Here is a 23,442-nt window from a genome sequence, read left to right on the forward strand (position 1 = left end):
TAGCCGCATGTCCAGGTTCTGGAAATGTCTGTCGTGTACTCATGACCGGGGCTGTGAGAGGCTCCAACCTCAAACAGTGTCGCCATGTCTGGTGTCCTTTTAGCGAATGCTGCTGTGCTTTCTTGAGCCCAGCTCACAGGGTGCCCACGGACCCTAGGGCCTCAGACAGAGGCAAGAGGTGAAGGCAGGTGTGGACAGGTGCCTTGGAAACACATCAAGACAATGTATGTTATAACCCGCAATGATGGTTTGAACACACTCTTCCAAAAACAGGTGTTGGGGGGATGCCTGGGGGGCTCAGCGGTTGAGCATCTGCCTTCGGCTCAGGTCATGGTCCCCGGGTCCTGGGATTGGGTCCCACTTTGGGCTCCCCGCATGGAGCCTGCTTCTCCCTCTGCCTGTGTCTCTGCTTCTCTGTGTCTCTCATGAATATTTAAATAAAATCTTTAAAAAAAAAAAACGGGTGTTTTTATAGTATAAAATATCAAGCAGCATATCATGGCCTCTTGGGATTTTTGTTTTTGAGATGTTATTTATTTGAGAGACAGAAAGAGAGAGCATGAACAGAGGGAGGGGCAGACGTCCTGCTGAGCAGGGAACCCGATGGGGGACTGGATCTCAAGACCCTGGGATCATGACCTGAGCCCAAGGCAGAAGCTCAACCACTGAGCCACCCAGGTGCCCCCCTGGTTGTTTTTCATCTGCATTTCTTTGAATGCAAGAGCGAGAGGCAGTGTTGCTGCTTCCACTTTCTTCTTTCTGGGGAGTGCGGTGACCATGTGGCAGTGGCTGAGGCCACAGGACCCAGCCCAGGATGACGGGAGCCACGTGTCCCCTCCATGCTGAGAATTAAAGTGTTTATTTCTTTATAAAAAAAATGTATCAAAAAGATGTATCCAGATAACGAAATTCTCTCTCCTCTCTTTAACAGAATCCTGGGCACAAATGACATTAACATTCGGTGTTTACCGAGCCCCATGGTGCTCTGATTGGGCAAGGGGTGCAGTGAGTGGGGGGCTGGCAGGTGTGGGGATGTGGAGGAACCGGCTCCGGCTGTACTGTCTCCACGACGTGTCTGCTTGGCCAGGGTTATTACAGGGTCAATGGCTTCTCAGTTCCACGTCTCATGCCCCCGAGGCTGGAGCCGTCGTGCAGGGACCACAGGCCCCAGAGCTGCGCACAGAATCTCATTTCTTCTAGCATTCATGTCCTCCAAGCTCCCTGGCTCCTTGTCACCCAGTGAGGTGGCACGAGGGCGGAGGACGGCGGTCACCAGACGCAAAACAGTTGGTCTGATGTTTACATGTATGGAGCTGCCTCCACTCAGCCCAAAGTTGGTTTTGTTGCAAAACGGCCCAGTTTTGTGTTTTTACGATTCAGACGTTGGCCCCCGTCGGGTGAGTCATCTCCATCATTGAGTCTGGCGGGCTAGGGGGCCATGGAATGATCCGGAAATGGGCCAAGGTCAGGAGCCGGTAGCTCACGCAGATGTGCTGAGGCTGCCACAGCCGACGCCCGGTGGAGCACCCACCGGATCAGGACAGACCCCGCCACAGGATGGGGGATGGAGGGGCCTTTGCCCTTGGAGCCAGCGCCCACCCGCCAAAGCCATGCCAGGCATACCTGCACAGGTGACCAGGCCAGTCAGCACAGGGCCGGAAACAACCAAGACCCTGCTCGAGGGCACCAGCCGGTTGGCCGTTTGCCTGCTGCTCAGAAACACCTGCCTGACAGGAGGAGCGGCAACACCTCTGGGGGCAGACACCCCGGTACCAGATATCTTGGTTGGGAGCTCTGCAAACTCTTAAATATGGTTCTGGGGAAACACGCCCACCTCTGCATGTGGGCGACACACAAACAATGAAACACTTGTGCTTGATATGTGAATTCCTGCATCTTTTATGCAAGTTTGAAAAACTTAAAAACTGCTCAAACTGTTTAAAAAGTATCCAATGCCTGTCTTATGAATGGAGCCAGGTGAGAGTGAGAGCTCTCTGGGGTCTTTTTATAATTACATAACCATATTGTCTATTTCTCAATTTAATAATTTTTATACAAGGATGAGAACAAACACAAATTTTAAAATTCCCCTTCTTCTCATGCCTCTTCCTCATGGCAGAGCACTGGATGATGCTGCACAAGCACAACACAGGGGTGGCATGCGGGGTTTGGGGCAGTGGGGCACGGGATTCCCCCACAGGGGACCAGGGGGAGGGTGAGGAGAGGACAGAGCAGGAGGGAGCCCAGGAGCCTAGGGTGGAGCACTGCCACTCCAGAGGAGAAGGGAGGCCTGAAAAGGAGCCAACAGTTCTTGAGAAGCATGTTCCCCCGCACCTGACAGGAGGCTGTCTGGAGTTGAGGTAACAGAGAAACCCTCCAGCTCACAGCCCTGCCCCCGCCACAGCCTCTCACACTGCAATCCTTCATCCCACAGATGAGCAAGGACATGCAATACAGCGTATTTGTAATGAGGAGAACTGGAGGTGTGAGTGTCCAACTACGGGGAGCTGCTCCAGTACATTAGCCCGGGACAGGGGCCCAGGGGTTCTGATGGGGAAGTGTCTGCCTTGGGCTCAGGGTGTGACGCTGAGGTCGTGGGATCGAGTCCTGCATCGGGCTCTCTGGAGGGAGCCTGCTTCTCCCTCTGCCTGCTTCTCTGCTGTGTCTCTCATGCATAAATAAACAAAATCTTAAAAAAACAAATCCATAGAAGCAACAGAGGAAATGCATTCTGTCCTGTCCCGGAGGTGGGAAGTCTGAGGTCCCGGCGTGGGCAGGGCTGGTTCCCCCGAGACCTCTGTCCTGGGCTGGGAGATGGCCACCTCCTCGTGGCCGAGCTTCTGTGTCTGTCTGTGTCCTCACCTCCGCTTCTTACACGGACACCAGTCACGCTGGATGAGGGCCACACGTATGACCTCCTTGAGGGCTTGGTCCCTAAATGAGGTTGTGTCCTGAGGCACCTGGGTTTTCAGCATAAAACCCAGTTTCCCCCCAGTTTCTCTGGGGACATGGTTGGTCCCATGACATTGGTTAAGGGTGGGGCCATGCAAGGGCATCCCCATTCTTGCTCAGAGTGGCCAGTGTTCCAGCCACGCAAGGAGGCGAGGCCAAGGATGAAAACACATTCAGAAGAGGCGGAAGGAATAACAGTGTCCCTGTGTGAGAGGACATGAAATCCTGAGAATCCACACACACACTGCTAGAGTGACCAGGTGAGTTTAGAGGGTCACTGATGCAAGATCAATCCACAAATTCACTTGAATGTCTGCGCTGGTGGCGAACAACACACAGACACCAAAACCTGAAAAGTGCGATGCCATTCACACTAAAAGAAGAAAACACCTCAAATGCAAATACCACAAAACATTTACTGAGCCTGCATGCTGAAAACTATAGCATGCTGATGAAAGAAAGGGAAGTCTAGAAAAAAGAGGCATGTTGTGTTCATGGACCAACGAAGTGGCATAGAAAGATGTTGTTTCTCCATGGATACTATGCAAGTTTCATTCAGTTTCTTTAAAGTCCCAGAAAGGTTTTTTGTGGGTCTGAGACGAGCTCATTCTGGAACCTCCCTGGATGGGCCTCCTGGCAACCATGACCATGAGGGACCCTCTCCCGACAGTAGAGGGTCCCTCTGTCCCCACAGCAAAGGGAATGAGGTGGTGCCAGGGGGACAGACAGGACACAGGGATCCACAGGACACACAGGGTGACCCCACAGGAGCCTCACAAGGGCGCAGGTCGCTGCCCAAGGCACAAAGCGAGGACAGACAGCCTTCCCATGAGCACCACTGCAGGAATGGGAGGTCCTCAGCAAACCAGGAGCCTCGACCCAAACTGCATGCCCACTAAGATCTCCAGCTCAAGATGGATCGTAGATCCAAACGTAAAATGGAAACTACGAAACTTCAAGAAAAAAAAACATAGGAAACAACTTTTGGGACATGGGGCCAGGTGGAGTTTCTAGAATGGACACAAAGAGCATGAGCCCCTGGTGGTGGGGACGTAGCCCTCACACCTGCCCCGTGGCCCAGGGAAGGCAGGACTGCGCCACCGGTGCAGTCAGGGCCGGGCCAGTCGTCCACGCCCGCAGACGGTAGGGCCACCTGGGAACAGCTGGGCAGGATCGCAGGAGGACCTGCCGGGACACCCCGGACACTGCTAGGGCCCCGGCGTCCCATAGAAGTGCCCCCTGTGCTCCCACGGGATCTCACCCGTGGGCCCCACGCCACCCAACATGGCCACACCCAGCGTGGAGCAGCCACAGCTCCCGACAATCCGGGTGAGCCTCCGACATGAGCACCACCTGAAAAGTCCCAGATTCCACTTCAGAGCCTTTCCCGAACGCCAGCCATGTATGTGCTCCTGGCACAGATGAGCAGGATGGGGCAGGGGATCGTGGGGATGTGTGGGGTGTCACCGCAGGGAGGGGCAGGGCTCCTCAGCCTCCATACAGCTGCATGCAACCCCCAGCACTCACAGCAACAGTAAAAGCTCAATGTTTAACAAAGGGCCGAGGGGGTCCCTAGACTCTGAAGAGCAATGAGTCATCCAGGGAAACGCAGCAGTTCCAGGGACCCTCGGCATAACCAGGAGGGAAGGTGGGGGCCCCAGGCCTCGAGGGCACAGGCCTCTGGGGGCAGCAGAGGCTGAAGGAGCCCTGTCCCAACGCCACCCCAGGGTTCAACCGATTCAGTCGATCAAGGCCTTGCTGGGCACAGCTCCCAGGAGGGGAGATCCTGGGCTGCCCCTCCTCCTCCCTGCCCAGTGCTCCTTCCCCTCATGGGTCCCAGGGCTCCCGTGCACAGGGGTGGGAGGGTGGGGGGCAGGACCCCACGGGCTTCAGATGGGGCCCCTGACACCCTGCCACAGACCAGACCCCAGACTCAGGAAAGGGGTGCCCCCCAACACCCCCCCCCCAGACTGCTGACCTTCCAGCTCTGGGCACGGAGCCTCTGGGGCCTTGCAGTTTTCTCTCCACGCTTCTCAGTAATACATTTTTGCAAAGAACATTGATTACATTTGCAACTGGGAGAAAATGTAAGACGGTCACATCTCCTCTGCTGCTCATTTGAGACTCCAAACCTCCAGCATCTGCCCTCAGAGCCAGCTGTCTCCGTGTCTGTTTATATGTGGAAAACTTAATTTCTACTTAGCTGTCCTAAATTTCTCTGAGGAAAAATGTGGTTAAGAAACCCAAAAGGAAGGGAGGCAGAGTCTAATCTTGCTTTCTGAAAACACTTTTTTTGCAAAAAGTTCTCTGGTTCCTTTAAACCAACACTGCATTTTGTTCAAAGACAGAAAATGCTCTGTCATTTGGGTCAGGCAGCTCCAAGGACAGCCAGGTGGGCCGGGTGACCCAGGGGACGGCCCGCGCGGACAGCCATCCATGCCACACCTGGCTCGGGGAGCCTCGGAGGCCAGCGTGAGAGCAGTGAGGGTCTGACTGGGGAGCACTCACTTTACCTCCTTATTTAAACAAAAGAGAAGGAGAATTGCTCTAAAAATACCTGACGGGGGCAGCCCCGGTGGCGCAGCAGTTTGGCGCTGCCTGTGGCCCAGGGCGTGATCCTGGACCCTGGATGAGTTCCATGTCAGGCTCTCTGCATGGAGCCTGCTTCTCCCTCTGCCTGTGTCTGCCTCTCATTCTCTCTCTGTGTCTCTATGAATGAATGGATAAAATCTTAAAATAAATAAATAAATAAATAAATAAATAAATAAATAAATAAATAAATATACCTGACGGTGTAGACATCTCAGCCCAAAGGAGCCTTTGTGGTTGCTCTGGAGGAGCACTGCGGGCCTCTAGCCCTCAGAGGGGGTAGTGTTTGAGGGCTTTGCACACCACACAGGACAGGAAGTGGCCCCTGACCTGTAACAAGGCGCCAAAGGGGGTGCTGTGTCTGCAGTGCTTTTTTTTAAAATCCTGTAAGAAAAAAAAATCACTGTGTATATACACTCCGCACCCCCTGTTTTACTCAACTCTGCAGACACTGCATTTTTTTTTTTTTTACACAAATTGAAGGTTTATGGCGACCCTGCGTGGAATCAGTCTACTGGCACCATTTTTCCAACACCATTTGCTCACTTCATGCCTCTGTGTAACACTTTGGGAACTCTCAAAATATTTCAACCTTGTCCATTATTATTATATTGGTTATGGTGATCTGTGATCTTTGATGTCAACACCGTAATGTTGGGGTACCATGAGCCGTGCCCATAGAAGACTGGCAACATGACTGATAAATGTTGTGTGTGCTCTGACTGCTCCAGGGACCGGCCATCCCCCCCATCTCTCTCCTCCTCTTGGAGCCCCTCTAGGCCCTGAGACATGACCCTATTGACATTAAGACAATGGATAACCCTACTGTGGCCTCCAAGTGTTCAAGTGAAAGGGAGAGTTGCACATCTCTCACTTTCCATCAAAAGTTAGAAACGATGAAGCTTCCCCAGGAACGCCTGTTGAAACCCAAGACAGGCCAGAACCAAGGCCTCTTGTGCCAAATGAGGAGCCCAAGTCTGAAGGCAAAGGAAATGTTCTTGAAGGACATTCCAAGGGCTACTCCCTTGAACACTCGAATGATAAGAAAGTGAAACAGCCTCACTGCTGACATGGAGAGTCTGGTCTGGATGGAAGCTCAAACCAGTAACAACATTCCCTTCCGCCAAAGCCTCACCCAGAGCCAGGCCCTGACTCTTCAGTTGTGCACAGGCTGAGCAGCTGTGAGGAAGCTGCAGAAGGAAAGCTGGAAGCTGGCAGAAGGTGGCGGGGGTAAGGACAGAAGCTGTCTCCATCACGTAAACGTGCAAGGTGAAGCAGCGAGTGCTGACAGAAAAGCTGCAGCCAGTGATCCCGAAGATCCAGTGAAGAGAGTACACGTTGGTGCTCACACTCAACTACAGATTTTCCATACAGATGAAACAGTCTTCTGTGGGAAGATGCCATCTAGGACTTTCACAGCTAGAAAGAAGGCAATGTCTGCTGCAAAGCTTCAAAGGACAGGTAGACTTTGTTAGGGGCTAATGCAGCTGGTGACTTTAAGTGGAAGCCAATGCTCATTGACCCTTCTGAAAAGCAGCCCTTGGCAATCATGCTAAATCTCCTCCACCGATGCACTTCACATGGAACAACAAAGCCGGGGACAGCACATCTGTTTACAACATGGGTGATGGAATATTTTAAGCCCATGGTGGAGATTTACTGCTCAGGAAAAAACGTTTCTTGCAAAACATTACTGCTGGATGGCACTGCACCTGGTTACCCATGAGCTCTGAGGCAGATGGAGAAGATTCACATCACTTTTGTGCCTGCTAACGCAAAGTCCATCCTAGCCCATGGAGCAACAGGAAATTTTTTTTTTAAGATTTTATTTATTTATTCATCAGAGACACAGAGAGAGGCAGAGGGAGAAGCAGGCTCCCTGTGGGGAGCCTGATGTGGGACTCGATCCCAGGATCCTGGGATCATGACCTGAGCTGAAGGCAGATGCTCAACCACTGAGCCACCCAGATGCTCCTAAATCTGACTTTCAACTCTCGTGATTGAAGAAAGACTTTTGGTAAAACGACAGCTGCCATAGATACTGATTTCCTCTGATGGATCTGGGCAGAGTCCATCAAAAACATCCTGGAGGGCAGACCCAGTGGCGCAGCGGTTCAGCGCCGCCTGCAGCCCAGGGTGTGAGCCTGGAGACCCTGGATCAAGTCCCACATCAGGCTCCCTGGATGGAGCCTGCTTCTCCCTCTGCCTGTGTCTCTGCCTTCCACCCCCCCCACCCCCTGTCGCTCATGAATAAATAAAATCTTAAAAAAAAGAAAACATCCTGGAAAGGATCCACCATCCTAAATAGCATTAAGAACATTCGTCAGTTATAGGAAAAGGTCAAACTATCACATGAGCAGGAGTTTGGAAGAAGTTGATTCCAGCTCATGGACGGCTTTGAGAGGTTCAGGACTTCAGTGGAGGAAGTCACTGCAGATGTGGGAACAGCAAAAGAACCAGAATCACAAGGATGGTTTGAAGATGGGACTGAACTTCCCCTATCTTGTGATAAAACTTGGACAAGTAGTTGCTTCTTATGGCTGAGCAAACAAAGTGAATTCTTGGGATGGGACCTACTCCTGGTGAAGATGCCGTGAAGACTGTTGAAATGACAATGAAGGATTTAGAATATCACATGAACTGAACTGTAAAGCAGCGGCGGGGTTTGCGAGGAGGGACTCCAGTTTTAAAAGAAGTTCTATTGTGGGTAAAATGCTCTCAAACAGCAGCCCAGGCTACAGAGAGGGTGTTTTTGAAAGAAGTGTCAATCCATACAGCCAACGTCAGGTTGTCTTATTTTCAGAAATGGCCACAGTCACCCAGCCTTCAGCACCAGCACCCTCAGGGGTCAGCAGATGAACATCAGGCAAGACCCTCCACCAGCAAAAAGATCAAGGTTCGCTGAAAGCTCAGATGAGGGTTGGCATTTTACAACAATATTTTTAATGAAGGCGTGAGCCACTTCACAGACTATGGGACCCTGTAAACACAACTTCATGTGCACCTGGAAACCAAAAATTTCACTTGATTCACTTGATTGCAATGTTGGCTTTATTGCCCTGGTCTGGAAGCAAACCCATAATATCTCCAAGGTCTGCCTGTAGAGACAAGAATTAGGGCTCTAAGGGGTGGCCACCCCACACTCAGACTCAGATCCCTAGCACAGGGTCCACCATCATCGGAGCCACGGTCATGGGTCCCGCCGTCTCCCATTAGGGCCTTTAGTGTCAGCTCCTGATTAACCAAAGGTCAGACTTCACAGCTGATTCTGTCAGGCTAGGGAGGGTGGGAATCTGCTCACAGCCGCCCTAGCACGGGTGGGGGGCGGGGAAGAGGAGGGAGGAGGAAGAGATGGGGGATGGGAGGGCGAGGGGTGGGGAAGACGAGGGAGGGAGGGGAGGAGAAGGGGGGGTGCAGGAGTGGGAGGGGAGAGGGAGGGGCTCACTGGAAATTAATTACTGGCAAACAAAAGGCCGTCACTCATCCTTGGAGCCCTGTCTTGCATAAGCTCATTCTAAAAGCCCCAGCTGCAGCTCTAGAAAGCCAGTAGGGATTCCGTCCAGCTCCAGCCTACCATGCAGGCAGGGGGCGCCAGCCCTCGCCCATGCTGGGCCCTGTCCCTTGTTCCTGCAGAGACCCAAGGGACAGAGGGATGGGGAGGATGGACCCACAGGGCTGGGGTCCCTGGGAGGGCAGGAGCCAGGCGGGCCCTTCCTGTGTAACAAGGCAGGGTAGCTCTGTCCTCGGGTCCACAGGTCACTGAGGGGCTCCCGACCACAGCTCTGCCCAAGGAGGGGGCTCTGGGCCTGCGGGACCCAGAGGAGGCCCTGTGTCTAAAGCCAGGGGAGCTCCAGCTGCCCATCGCCCCACTGCCAGGCCAGCAGGGAACCCAGCTCCAGATGTGCTTAGCTGTCTGTCCAGGCCTGGGCCGTCTTACCATAGTACAAGATGTGATCAGAGTGCGTGTGCACACTCATTCTCTTCACTCCATGCCCCCCGCCCCCCAGGAAGTCGCCCTGGCACCTGGTGCCCTGATCCATGCCACTAAAGGGCCGGGGACACCCTGGTGTCTTTTTTTTTTTTTTTAGATTTTGTTTACTTATTCATGAGAGAGAGAGAGAGAGAGAGAGAGAGAGAGAGGCACAGGCAGAGGGAGAAGCAGGCTCCATGCAGGGAGCCTGACATGGGACTCAATCCCGGGTCTCCAGGATCACACCCAGGGCTGAAGGTGGCACTAAACCGCTGGTGCACCAGGGCTGCCCCAGCCTGGCGTCTTAAAGAAAAGTTCCCCCTGCCCGCATTGGGCTGGTTTTCCTAATGAAAGAAAGTGAGTAAGAAAGAGGGAAACGTGGGAAAATTAATGGATATGACTAAGGTGACACCCTGCATGGTCCCCCGCTATGTGATACCCTGGAGAAAGCCCGTGGTCAGTGGCTGCCGGGGGCACAGAGACTCCTGGCCCAGTAAGTACAGCCACGTGTCACGACACCCCTGTCCCAAGGCCCCCAGGAGTGACCCTGACAGTGTGGGCTCTGGGCGATGGGTGAGCATGGGTGGGTCACCTGTGCCAGGCTTCCCCTCCATTGAGGCAGCTGCCAGTTAGGGAGGCAGCGGTGGGGGGCACATGGGAAAGCTCTGCACTTCCCTCCATTTTCCTGTGAACCTAAAATTGCTCTCAAAAATCGTTTTTGTTTTTAAACAACCCAGCATCTGAACCAGGGTCCCCATTCCTGCGGCAACCTGAGGCAGTGGCATTGGTAAGGCACACACCCCCTCCATCTGTGTAAAGGCCAAGGGAAGAGCCGGCTGGGGAGGCCCAGGGATGACAGGTCCCGCACAGCACCAACCCGCGCACGTATCGTGGACGATGGTGTGCAAGGCCAGGACACCCCGGGACTCCCTGGCCCCCGCCTGGATGAGGGAAACCTCGTCCCCGAGTCACACATCACGCAGAGGCGCTCAGTCTGCCCCGCCATCCTGGAACCTGAGGTTCCCCAGGATTCTGGGACGTGAGCCCCTAAGATCTCCCCTCGGACAGCAGCCTACTCACCTCCTTCCCTGGGGAGGAAGAGATGAAGCACCAAACAGGCAGCGCCAGGATTCCCTTTACTGGAGACACGCCTGAGCCTGCAGCCCTGGGTGGGCGAGGCCTCCTCAGACGCCACCGCAGGCGGTCCCCCTGCCTCACTCCCCTGCCTCGCCCCCCCCTGCCTGGCCCCAGGCCAGCCCCACAAAGCCCCAGGCTCCCCAGCCAGCAGGAGGTGGAGCAGCAGGGATGCCCGCCATCACCATGGCAACAAGAGGGGCCGGGCAGGGTGCCCTGGGACCGCAGCCGGGCCTGTGGTCCACAAAGACTGGGAGACATCCTACTATTGTCCCCCACCCTCTGCTGCCCACCCTCACTCTACAGATTTTCTAGAAGGTCCTGATGAAGCTGGGAGTTTCAAACACTCTATCCACAGTGAGCCCTTCTGTGGGGTGTGGGCACTGAGCAGAGGCCTCAGGGTATTGAGGTGCCCATTGGGTGCCAGGGGCTTTGTGTGGAGGCTTGTGCCTGTGATGGTGTGTGTGTGATGGTGTGTGTGAGGTTGTGTGATGGTGTGAGTAAAACTGTGTGTGATGGTGTGAGTGTGATGCTGTGAGTGTGATGCTGTGTATGTGATGGTGCATGTGTGATGCTGTGTTTAATGAGTATGATGGTGTGAGTGATACTGTGTGTGTGATGGTGTGTGTGTGATGGTGTGTGTGGTGTGAGTGTGATAGTGTGTGATGGTGTGTGTGTGATGTGTGAGTGTGATGGCGTGGGTGTGATGTTGTGAGTGTGATGGTGTGTGATGGTGTGAGTGTGATGCTGTGTGGGCCAGAGCCAGGGCCCAACAAGACATGGGCAGCCATGCTGGGCCACCGCAGGCCGGCTCTGGTCTGGTCAGTGGGGACACACACACGCACATGCCCACATGAGAGCGACACCCTGCCGAGTCAGGGACAGGAGCCGCAGTTGGGGTGAGGCTCTTGGTGCCTGGGAACCCGGGGTCGTCCCGTCCTCCCTGGGCTGGGCCTGGCAGGTGGTGCAGGCGCTCCCCAGCCGCTGCAGCCTCGGGCACAACTCGCCTGCTGTCCTGCAGCCCTGGGTGTCCCCGTGTCCTCACGCTGACTTGAGCCTGGGGCGCCTGGGGTAGACTGAAACCGGTGCCAAGGAGCCGGGATGGGGGGGACTGGGGCTGCAGCGCCCATACCGCAGGTCCGGATGACCTGTGGCAAGAGAGCAGAGAGCTCGAACCTACGACCAAAAGGACCTGAGTCCACTGGAATGAGTGGGGAAGACCCCCAGAACCCTGGGGTGCAGTCCTGACGCAGCTGCTCTTCGCTCCAGGATCTAGTCCGTGCTGTTTGGAACCTGTACGTGTCAGCTGATGTGATGTGGTCACCAGAGAAAATGAGTACAGGCTTTTTCTCGGAAGTAGAGAAACTGATTCAAAAATTCATCTAAAACACTAAAAGTCCAAGAACTCAGATCAAAAAACAACAACAACAAAGTCCAAGATGGGTACAGCAGGTAGAACTGTGGCCCCAGCGAGGAATGGGCCCAGGGCCCAACTTGAACCCATGAATGGGACGCACTTGGAGAAAGCATCCTTGCAGGTGTGATTGAGTGAAGGACCTGGACTGAGCTCCTCCTGGCTGAATGCTGATGCGGGTCGTCTCCAGAGAAAGGGGAGCGGTGCCCAGACCTCCATGGGGAAGCCTCAAACCCCAGGATGGCAGGGAGATGCAGGGAGCGGCCCTGGCCCAGACCTCTGGCTCCCGGCCTCTGAGAATAGGTTGATTTCCATCTGTGTCCCCAGGTTTGGCGGGGGGGGGGGGGGGGGAGGATTCACCGCTGGCGGCCACGGGAACACACATGGTGGACAATAGCCTCTGTGTGAGTCCAGGTGAAGCGAGATAAGCGGGAATGAGGTTCTGGCAGAGACGCAGATAGGTGACAAGCAGAACGGGGGGTGGTGTGGATGAAAGCAGGCTGCAGTGACCTGGCAGTGGGAGTGGAGCCCACCCCGGGGCAGCGGCAGGTCTTCTGGGTGCAGGGGTGGGGCAGGAGCTGGCACTTGCTCATGGGGCCGCTGGGCAGGAAGGTTCACTGAAGTGCTGCTTTTCATTGTCGCAGTCACACATCCATGATTTGGAGACGACATGAAGGCGCTGCGGTATTTTAACGCAATGGAAAGCAGCACAACAGCAGGAAATGACCAAGTACCAAATCTACACTTGTCATCGCAGATGAATTAACAAAGGTAAGCTGGGGGTAAAGCAGCTTGCAGGGGCTTGAGCAGAATGAACACGTGAGCCTAGTGTTTAAAAGGCATGCAAGAGGCAGCCTGGGTGGCTCAGCGGTTTAGTGCTGCCTTCAGCCCAGGGCGTGATCCTGGAGACCCGGGATCAAATCCCACATTGGGCTCCCTGCGTGGAGCCTGCTTCTCCCTCTGCCTGTGTCTCTGCCTCTCATGTCTCATGAGTAAATAAAATCTTTTTAAAAAATTAAAAAAATAAAAGGCATGTAAGAGAAGAAGGCCATACAGAGCTTTGTCCTTTCTGCCACAGCCGCTTTGTCCTTTCTGCCACAGCCGACTCTTCACTTGTCATAATATCTTATATTTATTATTTAATTTCATTCAAAATAAAGAAAATTTAAATTTAAAATTATTAGCATGACTTCCACTTAGAGTGTGTGATGCCGGCTTCAAATGCAAATATGAGAGCATTTAGCTAACTCCAGGTACGCAAAGTCATGCAGCCTGTATGTTGAAGCTCATTCCTGGCAGAGTCCTGCAAGCCAAGCCCAGGATGGCCGCAAGGGGGAGGAAAGGGCCCCCTGCTTGGAACTAGCTGCAAAAATGTCCCCAGACAGCAGAACACTCAGCCAGGTGCATGTGCAGGTGCAGACAGGTGCAGAGGCCTGACAACTGTGAAGGATGAGTGGGCAGTGCAGAGGGTTTGTGGCCCCCGGTGTGCATGGAGCAGAGCAGGTAAGGGCAACCACACAGGTATACAGCAGTGGGCAGAGCCGTGCAGCAGGGGCAGGGGCACTATGCCAGCCTGGCGTCTCAGCCTTAGCTCCTGAGTCTTGATGATGAGCGGTCATTAGCCAGAGGACTGGGGGACAAGCATTCTCAGGTGGGAACAGAATGTGCGAAGACAGAAGCCAAGTGAACAGTCTTGGGCCAGATGGTGAGTGGGCATCCCTGTGAGGACAACCGTGACTACTACTGGCTGCCTGGGGGCTGCAAGAGGGGCCCCTGTGGGGCCGAGGAGCCATGTCCACCCTGACTCCACGTCCAACAGCTTGTACAGTGATGAGCCAACAGTCAGAGCAGAGCTCGGCGCCAGGGAGCAGCAGGATGCACATCTGGAGACAGGCAGGTAACGGGGGTATTGAGACCACCCACCCTTCAGAGATCCCCTGGCTGGGCCCTGACCTGCCCAATGCCTGCCAGCCTCCTCCCAGAGCTGGACTCTTCCAGTGAACCCTGCACAAGGGGTAGTTGAGCACCCGTGCTTATCACCTGTAACCTGTGTGAGGGAGTGACGCACATCCCACGGGAACCTACGTGGGTTCCCGGGACCCAGCGTGGCTCTACGCTGCTGCCCAGTGCCAATGCCCAGGGTCAGTTGCACCCCAGGCCCCAGCCCCTGCCCCAGTCAGCGTGGTCAGCACAGGGTCTCCTGCTCCCCAGCAGGCCGCACAGAGCCCAGCCAAGGAGACAGGGTGGGGCACACTTCCTTCCCCCCAACATGGTGTCCAGAGGCAAAAAGGTGTCAGGCCAGACTGTGGCTGTGTCCATCCCCAGTGAAGACACTTGGTGTCCTCAGGAGGTGAGAGTGAACGGTACGGCTCCATTGCACCTGTGCGGGCTTCTGCGGCATCTGCCCTGCACTGGGTACTGTGACACAGGAGCTCTAGGCCCTTCCCCAGAGCCAAGAGGCCCTGCACCAGAACCACAGAGGCTCAGAGACGTGAGCAGAGCACCCCAGGTCACACAGCCAGGAAGCAGCGTAGCGGCCACCTCCCCCCTCTACCTTAGCCACTGTGTGGTGTGCTGCGGCCTGGAAGGGAGAAAGCAAACACCATCCCTTCCGAGGGGGAGCATCCCATGTCCCACGGCGACGTTGTGGGTGGGATGGGACTGGTCACCACCCAGTGGGACCCCACGGACACCTGCAAGGTAGGTCCCATTGTCTACCACACACAGATGGGGACGCTGAGGCCTGCAGAGCTGCAAGGAGCCCCTGGGCCGGCTGCTGGGGGATTGTGTGTGTGCTCCATGTGGCATCCAGGAGAATTTATTAATTTGTGATTGCAATAGCTCATCAAACTACTTGGCAAAATACAAGTCTGGTAAGAAAAAATACTGTGAATTTTTTGTGAGTTACATAAAACTGAAGTTTGACATAAAACAATAATTTATATAATAGTAGTTAATGCAGATCATTTATATCAGCCACAGTTTTAAAAATCAATTATATAGGGGATCCCTGGGTGGCGCAGCGGTTTGGCACCTGCCTTTGGCCCAGGGCACGATCCTGGAGACCCGGGATCGAGTCCCACGTCGGGCTCCTGGTGCATGGAGCCTGCTTCTCCCTCTGCCTGTGTCTCTGCCTCTCTGCCTCTCTCTGTGACTATCATAAATTTAAAAAAAATTTAAAAAAAATCAATTATATAGGGATGCCTGGGTGGCTCACTGGTTGAGCGTTTGCCTTCGGCTCAGGTCGTGACCCCAGGGTCCTGGGATCGAGTCCCACATTGGGCTCCCCTCACAGAGCCTGCTTCTCCCTCTGCCTGTGTCTCTGCCCCTGTGTGTGTGTGTCTCTCATATAAATAAAATACTTTTTAAAAATACAAATAAAATAAAAATCAATTATATTGAGGATCTCTTCTAGATCAAAAACCCAAGTGAAAAAAATTGTAGAATAAAAAAGAAAATCGGTAGTTCAGACACATGGATAAGAAATTATGCATTCTCAAAAATCACAAAAGCTTTCTAGAATATGTAGAAGAAATCAGCATAGTTACTGATGCTCCCTGAAATATTATAATTTCCAGCCAGTGAAAAACTTAAGCATTCAAAGTTAAGTGGAAATGAAACAGACTTGCGTAAACTGTTTTGTCACTAAGTTACTTGGTCATTTCTCCCAGATAAATAAGCTTTGACTTGTGGTACAGTATTCTTTTGAGCTGCACACCAGAATTTACTGAACAGATACTTATTAAAACTAGAGTTATTTGTAGGTGGAGTTTGCAAAAATTAATTGGCTAGTTGATATGCTTCAAATATTAATTGTTTTAATTTTTTAAAAGGTCTACTGTGGAAAAATTCCCCCTGGCCTTTTCACTTATAATTTTTCTCATATTTTACTAAAAATAAGTTTATTAGCTAGATATATTTTTTGTACTCCATTTACAAATAACTTCAGTTTTAACATCTCCCTGTGTCCCTCTGTTCACCTAGCTCCTATCCCTCCATCAGGAAACACTGTTATTACTCTATTTTTCCAGAGATTGTCTCAGGGTAGGTATACACAATGATATATGATTTAATCATTTCCCCATTCCCTTTTTCACACAGATATTCATGTACCCTACACAGCACTGTGCTTTCCTTTTATCACTGGGCAGATATCTTGGGGACCTTTCAGTACCAGTAATCATGGAGCTTCTTTAATCTTTTTTGTTGCAGGCAAACCCATTTATGGATGGGTTAATTAATCCAGTCACCTCTTTTTTTTTAAAAAAAAGATTTATTTATTTATTCATAGAGACACAGAAAAAGAGGCAGAGACACAGGCAGAGGGAGAAGTAGGTTCCACGCAGGGAGCCCGATGCAAGACTCAATCCTGGGACCCCAGGATCACGCCTGAGACCAAGGCAGATGCTCAACCACTAAGCCACCCAGGTGACCCCCAGTCACCTCTTGATGGATGACATTTAGGTTTTCAATCTACGGCTTTTACAAAGAAACAAAAAACAAATACTGCGGTGAATTCTCATAGTGTGTTCTCACAGATACATTTATCAGCTCTTGCCACGGTATCACTGATTAACATACCATCCCCAGACTCCTGGGGTCACAGCAAGTGAGTCTTTCTTGCTTGTAGGTCTGGAGATCAACTGTCTACTATGGTGGACACAGCCTGGGCTCAGCTGAGTAGCTGCTTCAGGCTGCAAATCACCTATGACTAACACTAGTCTGCAGAATGGTTTCAAGTTGGCCTCAAAACTCTCTCACCCTCCTTGGACCAGGGCTGGCCCAAAGCACAGCAAACAGCTGAGGTGCAAGCCAACCAAACCACTCAGGCACTAAGAATAGTCATGTCTTTTGTCCAGTTTTCCATTGGGTATTAGTCTCCATGGATTTATAGGAACTCTTGCTTATTAAAGATATAGCCCTTTAAGTATAAAATAAGTTGTACCTTTTCCAGGTTTGTCGTGTCTTTCAACTTTATGGGATGTTTGCCAAGTAGTATCTCACTTTGATGTAGCCAAAGGTATCGAGCCTTTCTGTTCAGAGCTTCCAGGCTCTGTGACATCATTAGAAAAGCTGTGTCCATACCAGGTCATAGCACAGTGAGCTTTATGATTTTTTTTCATTTAAATCTTAGATTCATGTGTAGTGTATCCTCTGTATATGGCATGATACATGAATTCACTTTTTTTCTTGAAAACGTAATTTCTCTAGCAGCATATGGATTTGAAATGCAACCTTTATTGTATTCTAAATTCTGTGTGTATCCGGGACTATTTTCTGACTGTTCTGTGCCATTTGGCTGTCTATTCCACATTGTCTTAGGTACTAAGCACTATGCTGTGTTTTGATGTCTGAGGTCCCCAGTTGCTGTTCTTTTTCAAAAATGTCCTGGCTGCCCTTGTTTTTCCTCTCCTACCCCCAATTTAGATTTTAATATCATCTTTGTAGGCTTAAAATAACAAACAACAATTCCTAATAGCGTTTTTTTTTTTTTAAATCAGAGCTGAGTTAATCTAGGAAATAACTCAGAGGGGCTTGGCATTTTTATTCCTTTGAGTCTTCCTGTCCAAGAACTTGGTAGTTTCCTCTTTGTTCAGATGTTGTTGTTGTTTTTATGTCGCTTAAAAAAAATGTATAGGTCTTTGTGTTGGGGGGTTCCCATGATATGTTCAGGTTCAAGGATTCAAGAGGAAACACTGTTATGCACATGGTTAGTGTATATTACAGAAAGATGATGTGGATCAGCATCAGCCAAAGGGCAATAAGAAGTCTTAGTAAATTTTTAAGGGTTAAAATCATAGAAAGTATCTTTTTCATTCTAAATGGGATGAAACTCAATCAATAATATAAACTAATTTTCACAACCATCTGGAAATTAAACAACTCACATTTATTTATTTATTTATTTATTTATTTATTTATTTATCTATGATAGTCACAGAGAGAGAGAGAGAGAGAGAGAGGCAGAGACATAGGCAGAGGGAGAAGCAGGCTCCATGCACCGGGAGCCCGATGTGGGATTCGATCCCGGGTCTCCAGGATCGCACCCTGGGCCAAAGGCAGGCGCCAAACCGCTGCGCCACCCAGGGATCCCAACAACTCACTTTTAAACAACCAATAACTCAAAGATAAATCACAAGGGAAATCAGTATCTTGAGACAGATGAAAACAAACATGGTGTTCAGAGACCACTGGGCACGGCACCAATGCCATGACAGAGATGTACAGCTGGACATCCACACATCAAAGAACAAGAGTCTCAAAAAAACAACAAACTGCATGTCTTAAGGAACTAGAGAAAGAAGAACCAACTGAACTCAAAGCTCATAGAAGGAAGGAAACATTAAAGACAAGAATGGAGAGAAACAAAACAGAGAATGGAAGAATGGGAAAGAAAATGAGTGAAACCCAAAGTTGGTTCTTCAAGTTGTTTTTAATGATTTTGTTTTTAAGAAATCTCTAAGCCCAACATGGGGCTGGAACTCACCACCCTGAGACCAAGAGTCTCATCAACTGAGCCAGCCAAGTGCCCCCAAAAGGTGGTTCTTTAAAAGATCAACACATCTGACAAACTCTCAGCTAAAAGGACTAGGATAAAAAGAGAGAAGACTCAAGCCACTAGCACCATAAATGGAAGTGGTGTCATTACTACCTGTTCTACAGAAACAAGAAGGACGAAGGCTCCATAGAGGGTGCCTGTGGGAGGTTGTCGAGTGCAGCAAGGCTGCAAAACACAAAGTTGGGGGCCTCTGAAGTGTGCAGGATTTGGGTGTCCCGACCCCACTGGAGTAGCCCTTTCCTGGCCAACCCCCACACCCCGCCCCCTGCCTGAAGTCCTCATTGCCCATCACCAAGGCATCCTAAGGAGGCTTTCAGTCAATTTTCCTATATGTTTGATCACCAGCACCTGTGTTACTTACCTACACGGGGCAGTTGATTCACCAATGAGGCAGACCACATCACAGGATGCCCATGGTTCTTTGTTAATGAACAAATCTAGTAAGAATCACAGAGGACATTCTCAACAGAAGACAAGTGGTGGCCATGTCGATGTTCAATTTAGTCTGTCTAGGCCACAAGGCCTCCTGCTGCCTGCCTTATTCAGGGTGGGTGGCCCCCCCAAGGGCATCGGCACCCCCCACATGATCCCCATTGCTTCAGCCCTGTCAGGAACCCCCTGGGTCCCTATTCTGTCCTTCAGCTGTCCACCCCAGGAAACGGTGACTGTGCACGTGTCACATCAGCTATGACTCTGCTGCCTGTGTCCATGATTACCAGGGACCTCTCTGTCCCATCACCACCATTTGAGGTCGAGTGGTAGTCGTCTGCTGGGAGTTGGAGGGCTGCACAGTGGCCTGGCAGGCAGCGGCTCCCACACTTTCAGGAAATGTAGCCCAACAGTCACACCACTGGGATTCCACTGGGACAGAGGGCAGTCCTGGTCACATCACATGGTGTGACCACAGTGAGGTCACCAGGTTGCAGGCTGTGGCTGCACCTCGTCAGGTTTCTGGAACAGACGCATGAGTCCACCCTCGCAAGTGAGCTCACCAGAGCGTCCACTTGCCCCTTCTGATAACCATCCAATCCTGGGAATGGATCTTCATATGGGCATTGACGTGTCCTACTTTTGTGTGATTTCATAGGGCCGTGTTTACACAGACCTCTCTTTAACAGTCCAGTTTTCCATGGCCCACCTGCCTGACCATGTGGCTGAAACATTGGCCACAGCCTCTCAGTCAGTAAAAACCCACACGGAGTGACATTTATTGGTTAATGTTCAGTTCTTCCACCAAGGTGAGCACCATGCAATTCAGCAGAGTTGATGCATGCAACACCAGAGTGTCTCCAGCACTCAACTGTAGTGCACTGACCTTCCAACCAGGACGTTAGTGGGAAGCCGGACCCTGAGCTGCCGTCTGTAAACCAGACAGCCGTTTGTTGGTGAATAGAGACCTGCAGACCCAGCCGCTCCTGAGGCAGTTCCGAAGTTGGCTCACCTGCAAATGAGTATGAGCACCTCCTTGCACCTGCAGCAGCGTGCTCCTGTGTAAACCATTCCATGTTGTGTGGAGCACTTCCGGGTACTGCCTTCCTTATTGAAGGGTGTTTCTGACATCCATCCAACAGATTATGGGTATTTCAGGTTTCAGGATTATTTTACACCTTCAGTCATTGGGGCGGTTTCAATTAATGCCCAATGGCAAGCTAGTAGCCTTATCTCAAACAGCGTAGATCTTATCTCCGAATGTGGAAATGTTCTGGTCCAAAATCCCTGTGGCTGCCACTGGGTGGCACTCATGTCCTTTTGCCATAGCTCCCGTCTAGGCTCATCTCCTAGAGCCATCCTCCTTCTCCATGGACCACACAGCACTATTGTGCAGAGAACTTGTGCCATCACTCTAGCTTCTACTATGTCATTAGTTAAAGTGGGAATCTCTTTTGTCCCCAGTATTCGGGACAAAACAGTATTGTATACTGTTTGGAATTAACAAGTTCTATGGGCTCAAGCAATTCCATGGGTTCCATTAACATGTCCAGTTGTCTTGTTTTTCAGTATTGGGGATAGAAAAAATAACTCCTAATCAGACATAACATCTATCAATTAGCACATTTAGGTAAAGGAAATGCAACCACTTCACATAAAGTCTATATACATATTCCAATTTTCCTCCAAACTGACACCATAAACCCATCAACCTGTCAATCACTGCATCTTCATAGCCTTCCCATCTAACTGTAGCCCCATCAGGACCTCACCACCAGGAGTGGGAATCACAGTGCATTGGGGTCTCCCATCAGTGTCCTAGAAAAATTCGTTCTCCAATACCCAGTTATCTTACCCACACAGATGCAGATGGCCTTGGGCCCCTAGCTGGAGATTGGGTCAAAAGACCCTGACTCTTTCAATAACCCTGATCTCAAATAATTTGCTGGACTGTTACCCTTAGTGATTCCAGCCCATATTTCTCATTGTCATCTGCCTGCCTTCTGGCTTTTCCAATTCCTCCAAACTAGAGTAAATAGGACTCTTTTAGGGATTTTCACTGTGGGGGGACTGCATAGGGTCCCATCGGTACACCCAACCTCCACTAGTGCTGCATGAAGATATTTGTTTCAATCCCACTGAAGTCTGCTTTATTAATAACAGTTCAAAGATTTCCATGCTGCTGTGGAAAGTCCCTTGACTATACTCTTTGTCATTCCCCAACTCTCATTATTCTAATTATCTTTTTGGTAAGACCAAAAAGGGAAAGGTGATGACCCTAATCCACACAATGGGACAATTCCATCACATTATACTCCTCAGTTTCAATAATTTCTTAATTTTGTCCCGCAGCCACCTGGACTACCTTCTTGGTGGCCAGAAGTCTTAGAAGTGCTTGTTATCTGTTGTCCCAACATAGTCTCCCTCTTTGGTAGCATTCCAGAAGCTAGCAGCTGTAGCTCAGATCAGCAGAAATCCAAGTTTGGCATGATGAAGTTCCCCATTAAACACTCTCCTTCACATCCTTTCCTCTTCTCCTTCCCCTCCTCCCCCCTCTCCTCCTCTTCCTCCTTCTTTAGAAAAGTCTGTGTCTTTATTGGCCAAATAGGATACTTGAGAGGGATGAACCTTGAGGAGTGAGTGACCTGATGCCAGGCCTGCCATACTTCACAGGATTGCAGGTGTTGGAGAACTCACCCTGGTAGTGGCCAATCATCTCAGGCTTGATTTCCACCTGGTTGAAGATCTTGCTGTAATAGACACCAAACATGCTGGCCGCCATCTTGGGCAGCATGATTATATCCCACAGGTGTGTCTTAGCCACCTCAGGCTTCTCCATGAGAGGAGCTTCCTTCTTGGCCTTGGACAAGTGCTTCAGCAGTGAGGGCTGCTTCCTCTGTAAACCCCAGTTCAGTATCCACCACTGCTGGGCACTGTACAGTTGGATCAGCTGCTCAGGAAATATGTCCAACAGCTGGCCAAGGTCCATGCCGCAGTAAGTGAACTTGTGAAAGATGCACTTCTTCTTCTGCTCCACTTCCGCCATCTTTGTCAGGCTTCGGAAAGGACCACCCGCACTCTGCAGACAACAACAACCAAAGAGTTATATATATAGCTTGTTTCTTCTTGTTTTGCATTCTCTTATATCTCTAGTGAGGCTGCTTCTTGGGAGTTGGGTCTATCAGTCCTAAATTCCATTGGTAACTTTTATGTCTAGTAATTGATCTCAGCACAGCTACTGTTTCATACCCTGAATGACTCAGTAGCTACCAAAGGCTAAACTCACTCTTCCTTTTCCCAAAGAACACTTTCACTGTGTTTCAGTAAGCTAGGATTAGTACAGCAAACCCCACTTAAGGCACCAACTGTGTCACGGGTCCCCAAGGCATCCCTCAGTTTTGATGATTTGCTAAACAGACTTATAGGACCCAAGAAAACTGTTATGTCACAGTTATGAGTTATTATAGGTAACAAATACAGATTGAAATCAGCAAAGAAAAATAAAAAGGGGAAATCCAAGAAAACCAGACACGGGCTTCCAGTTGTTCTCTCCCAGGACAGCACTTAATTCTCCATAATGATAAGTGACAACATGTGCAAAGTGTTGCCAACCAGGGAAGCTAACCCTGGAGGCTTGGTGCCCAGGAATTTGACTGGAGGTCTGTCATGTAAGCATGAGGCACCCTAACTACTTGGCTCCAGCTGCTCCAGAGACCAGATTGACAGCAAGGTGCAGAGCTCCAAGCAAACAGAAACAGGCAGGCCCCATAAATCATGTTGTTAGCATCAAGGATCTAGCACTGCCCAAGACTCCAGGGAAGTAAAGACATTCTTATGAAACCAGATATTCCAAAGGCTCAGAGGTTATCTGCCAAGAGCCAGTCAAGGGCCATTGTTTTGTGCACCCCACACCCACTGAGTCAATCCTTTACTACATGGTCTTGCACATTTTTGTTAAGTTTCCAATTAGAGGTTTTTTTTAAGTCACTCTTGTAAATGGGATGTTTAATGTATTAAACCTGTTATTCATATTATAAAACTATCAGTGCCCATCTGTTAATGTTGCACCATATAACCTTCCTGAATTCACCTGCTTATTATTAGGTTTGGTTTTCATGGGCTTTCCAGATGCACATTCTCGTCACCTACAAATAATCATAGCTTTCTGATTGCTGCTATAATGATCCAACTAAACAGTTCAGCAGGTATAGTTCCTGATTTTTATTCCTGATAGTCATTATTATTATACAAGTTTATAGGATACCAACTAGTACTTTCATCCATTAGAAACTCGGGCTTTAAGACCAGCATGGTTTGGGATCCCTGGGTGGCGCAGTGGTTCGGCGCCTGCCTTTGGCCCAGGGCGCGATCCTGGAGACCCAGGATTGAATCCCA

General features: G+C 50.7%; 1 pseudogene; it reads right to left on the reverse strand.

Moving 5' to 3' along the window:
• Positions 1–133: 133 nt before the first annotated feature.
• On the reverse strand, positions 134–22,093 carry LOC129500032 (40S ribosomal protein S15-like; annotated as a pseudogene).
• Between the last annotated feature and the right edge of the window lie 1,349 nt (positions 22,094–23,442).

Source organism: Nyctereutes procyonoides, unplaced genomic scaffold (genome assembly GCF_905146905.1).
Source record: "Nyctereutes procyonoides isolate TBG_1078 unplaced genomic scaffold, NYPRO_anot_genome, whole genome shotgun sequence".
Taxonomy (NCBI): domain Eukaryota; kingdom Metazoa; phylum Chordata; class Mammalia; order Carnivora; family Canidae; genus Nyctereutes; species Nyctereutes procyonoides.